General features: G+C 49.5%; 1 protein-coding gene across 1 annotated transcript in view; it reads left to right on the forward strand.

Annotated features, from left to right (window-relative positions):
* The first annotated feature begins 2,175 nt into the window (after positions 1-2,175).
* LOC110322764 (A-kinase anchor protein 2) overlaps positions 2,176-5,000 on the forward strand; it is a 110,168-nt gene continuing 107,343 nt past the window's right edge. Inside the window, exon 1 of the mRNA XM_021199502.2 lies at positions 2,176-2,305. The gene's annotated coding sequence lies outside the window, so the exon portion shown is untranslated. The remainder of the gene's footprint in view (positions 2,306-5,000) is intronic.

A 5,000-nucleotide genomic window follows, 5' to 3' on the forward strand; every position in this document is an offset into this window, starting at 1 on the left:
TCTCTCTCTCTCTCTCTCTCTCTCTCTCTCTCTCTCTTTCTCCTCCAAGACAGGGTTTCTCTGTGTAGCCCTGGCTGTCCTAGAACTCACTCTGGACTCTGTAGTCCAGGCTTGCCTCAAACTCAGAAATCTGCCTGCCTCTGCCTCTCAAGTGCTGGGATTAAAGGCTTGTGCCACCACTGCCTGGAGTTCTTTTCTTTTTTGAGAGAAGATCTCACACTATACCTCAGGTTAGCACAGAACGCACCGGATTGTAGCCCAGGATAGCCCAGGACTCTCCAGTTGTCTAAGTGATAGCAGGCTTTCAAGGGCTTTGGCTCTCAAGGGCTGAGATTATAGACTAGGAAGGGAAGAAGAAGAAAGGAGGGAGGCGAAGGAAGAGGGAAAGAAGGCAGGAAGGGAGGTAAGTTGATGCTAGCCAATAATAAATACTGCTGAAATCTAATAGTATCTAAAAATACGCAAAAACCAATGGTGAAAGGCAGACGTAGTGGCCTCTTCAGACCAGCCAGGACTATAGAGCAAGAGGAGTCTGTCTCAAAAGAGCCCAAGCAAAGCAAAGCAAAACAAAACGTCATACTAGACAATCTCTAAATGCCAAGGGAAAGAAGCCAGAATGAGGGCCATGGAAGTCTGTTTGGTTTCAGACCCCGGGTACAAGGGACTGAGGTACATATTTTACATACCAAGGCAGACCTGGCCCCCAGGTTCTCCCAGCATCCCTCAGTCCCTACCAGGCACACCCTGCCCCCAACCCTGAACTTTCCAGCCCCCGGGCTGGGCTGACCTTCCCCTAGAGGGTCTTCCCTATATAATCCAGACTTTTTAGTCTCTTCTCTGCCCCCTTCTCTCTCCCTCCACTATCTCCCTTCCCCCATGGTGACTTCCCTGGCCTTGGTCTGTAAGACCAGTAAAACCACCCAAGAGCAGCTTCCCAATAATCCTGACTTTAATATAATCTAATCTGGTTTAAATTGGCTCTGTTCCTCGGCAATGGAGAAGTAACCCATCCACTGGAAGACTTTACCAGCTTCCCTGAGTCAGCGTTGGGGAAGTGATCAGGCAGGAGAAAGCCCTTCTCAGAGGAGGTCTGGCTCCCTGATCCTCTAGTGAAGACGCGTTTAGGGAAATCCCAGTGTGTTTTCACTTCCCTAACCTCGGGAGGTCCCAGATTTCCAATACAAAGAAGGTTAGGGAAATGAAATCAGGCTGGGCCATTGACTTTTCTCCGGCTGTGTTTATCATTCAAACAGATTTTAAGAAGTTGAGCCCGGGGCCTTGTGATTGTGGGCGGGGGAGGGGATGGCTGGGGAGAACTGGGAAAGCCCCAGGGACTATAAAGGAATCAGACTTGGGGTGGTTGTGGATCACTGGGGAAGCGCTTCCCTGGTGACCAGTTGAATCTGGCTCCTTTATGTGATTTTTCCGCTGCAGACGACTTGCCCCAAAGCACAATAGCTTGCTTTTTGAAAATGCTGTTTTCTATGTGGGCCATTAACATTATTTAAATATTCATCGCGGGGGAGGGGACGACAGACTGAAATTTCAGACCTCTCTGAAATGAGGGCTGGCTGGCCACCTGCCTAACGGAGTCAAACCCTGAGCCTCAGCTGCTTCCTTCCCCAAGTCTGGCATTGTTAACAGACACGCTTTGACACCACGAAGCCACCGACCAACCGCTACACAGGCACAGCAGCCTGAAAGATGTACGAACCAAAGATTTTCCAGAACATCTCTCTACCCGCATCTCAGCTTTTGGACCATATTAAACTCTTATTATAACTAAGAAACACTTCCCAGCCAATCCCTCTGTGTTCGCTCTTACCAAGGGCCAGTCAGGGCTTTCTCCCACACATACTTCCACACGCACTCATACATGCGGCAACGCCTTCACAGACACCCACCCATGCACTAACTCAGACACACGGCGCCCTCCCCAGTTAGGAAACATTCTAATGCCACTTCTCCCATCACTTCGGTTTCTCCATTCATTCACGCAGGCATACATACATCCATTCACCATTTCTTAGGGCTCGTGTTCCAGCTACCAAGAGGAGGTATGGGTGGATGGGGAGGAGCAATGAAAACGGAGGGCGGACCACCGGCCTGGAGTGGGGCGGGCCCGGATGGGTGGGCGGGGCTCCCGGGTGCCAGGCGAGCCCAGAGGCTGCTGCTCTTAGCAGATGCGCTGGCCCCAGGTTGGGGCTGTGCCGCGTCTTTCCCTGGACGTCGGGAGCAGCAGGCGGCAGCCGCACCACGCTGGAGCGGAGCCGGAGGACTGCGCCCTCGGAACTGGCGCCTAGAGGTGGGTGTTCAAGTTGGGGCGTGGCGGTTCGGAACTCGGGTTAGAGCGCTCTCCCGCACCGGGAAAAGGTGGATTGTGAGGGTCTCCGAGTCTTCAAGTCAGTGGATCCTGTCTGGAAGCCATTCGAGCTAGAAAGGTCCTTATGCCTTTGAATTTCTTAGGTTTAGGGTAGGGCCGGGTTTATTCAATACTTACATATGATTTAAAAAATAAACAGCCCCACCTTCCGCCGAGATATACAGGAAAAACGGTGAAATCAAATGTGGCTGTGCATAAGAGTCAGTAGAGGTAGAAGGAGCCACCGAGGTCAGTTAGCCAAAAGGGCTCGGGTCCTGCCTGCTGGGGTGGCAGGTTGGCAGCATCTTTAGAAGTCTATATAGCTTTGCAAGGAAACTGAGGCCTAGGGTGCTCAGCCGGAGCAGTTTTGGCCTGGAGTCTTGGCTGCTGAACTTCTTAGCTGATGGAGGAAGCAACGGTTCTGAAGGGCAGGAAGGTTGGGGGTTCGAGTTGAGCAGGATCGTCTGTCCTGAGGCTCGGCATTGAGGAATTCGAACTGGGGTTTCATCTCCAGTGAAGCCCGGTTGAGAGTCTCTGGGAATACTTTGAGGAGAATTTTAGGAGCAGGTCGCAGAGGAAAGTGCCACCAGTAAAGTCTGTAGAGGAGGCATGCTGGCAAAGACAAGAGCAGAGAGACTCTGGCAGTCCTGGGAAATTCTAGAGAAAGCCAGTGGATTAGAAGAGACTGAAACGAAGCCCGTGAGAACGGGAAGCCGCACTGGAGAGCGGTGGCGCAGGTGGCCGGATGAGAGCGGGTGAGGGTCGGAGCAGCCAGTGATGAGTCAAACGGACTGAGCTAGCAGCTGGGTCGCCGAGCTCCACAGCACAGATGAACACACTGCTCACCAGGCCCGACAATCCATCATCCCAAGCATCTGTGAAAAGGATGACAGTGGGTTCTCTCCTCAGACCCGGTAGTGGTTTGTCCCCAGAGATGGCATACTGGGGACTTTGACAAATCAGCACCTTTCCCTGTGTCCATTCCAAGCCCAGTGGTTATAATCCAGCAAATTTACTACTGGCGTTTGCCTTTGAAAAGTGGATTTTATGTGCTGTATTGTATCTTTGAGTCCACGAACAAGTTTTCTCTCTGGAAACTCTTTTTGTCTCAGCACGTGCTCACAGGCGCCTGGAGGCTGAAGAGATATATATGCTATGCACCTGCCGTCAACATGCCTGGGGGAACCGGCTTGTCTTTGTCCTGATGAGTTCACTTAAGCATCATTCTTGCCTTTCTGGCAGCATTTCCATTTTAACCAAACATCTTTCCTGTCTCTAAGTCTGGCAGCATTCCCGGTTTTGACCAACTAGATTTATAATATTATGGGAAGGAATTGATTATTTTTAACATAGATGTGCATGCTCTGATTTTACTGCTCGAGCTCCACTTTGTTGTTTTTTTTTTTATCTTTATCTTTTTCTTTATTTTTTTTTTTAAAGAGAGAATCCTCTCCCTTGGATAGGGGAACCTCAAGAGTCCTGTGGAACACGCCCCCCCCTCCCCGAGTTAGCAGAAGGACAGGAGCAACTTCTCGGTCTCCATCTCTGACCCAGTCAGAGTTCTGCACCATGGACTTCTGTCTGGTTTCTGGGATGCTGAGGTGCAATCAAGAACAGCTTGGCTGGTCTTTGAGTTAGGACAAACATTTTGAAATCCCCATTATCTCATAGCTCCGGCATGACAGTTGGCGGTGCTTTCTGCCTGCAGAGTGCGGAGTGGTGTTGTCAGAATTCATTTAACTTTCATAAGTGGTTTGCTCTGACCCAGTAGCCCGAGGATCTCCAGTGAGTAAGGTGAAGCAGGCTGTCTTAACTTACTGATCAAATGACCCCCGCTGGTTGTTGTATTTCTCAAACATTCAATATTTTATTATAGGGCTAACCCATTAGCACTGTGGACCTTCTAGTTGTTGCTGATGTTGTGTGCTATCCTCATAGAGTCAGTGGGCTCTTGTAGGGCATACTGGCTCAGGCCTGTCCTCTCAGTATAGTAGAAGCAGAAGCAGAAGCAGGAGGCTTGTCAAAGGACTTTGAGTTCCAGGTCAGCCTGAGCTACAGAATGGACCCTACCTATGGGAGGGGGGCGGGGCATATGCCTTTAATGACAGCACTCAGAAGTAGATTTCTGTGAGGATGAGGGCAGCCTGCTTTACACAGTGAGTCTCAGGTCAGCCAGGGGTGACACAGAGAGAAACCCTGTCTCAAAAAGTCACCAACCACGCATTTTTAAAATGAAAATTAATGGGCTCTTAAAATACTCATGGCCCAGATTTCTATCACAGTTGTCATTAGTCACCTCTGCTTACTAGGGTAATGAGAAGTTTAAATAAAGGTGAAATTGAATTTGGATGAAGGTTGGGTTAAGAGATTTTTAATAGTTGGGACAGGAGCATTGCTGAAAATTAACTCCTCAAGTTGAAAGGTTTGCTGTCTGGTTCCTAGAAAGAAATACATTCCCATGTATTACAGTGTTAGTAGCTGTGACCCCAGTCAGCTCCTAGAATGACTGTTTCTTTGATGTGAAAAACAAGAGTCACCGATGCGCTTAGATAACTGGATGGGTTCTGTGCCAGCCATTGGTACTTGGGAGAGACTTAATGTGTGTATGGAGTTCAACAATTTTAGTAAGTTTTGATAG

The sequence above is a fragment of the Mus pahari genome, chromosome 6 (genome assembly GCF_900095145.1).
Source record: "Mus pahari chromosome 6, PAHARI_EIJ_v1.1, whole genome shotgun sequence".
NCBI classification, from domain to species: Eukaryota; Metazoa; Chordata; class Mammalia; order Rodentia; family Muridae; genus Mus; species Mus pahari.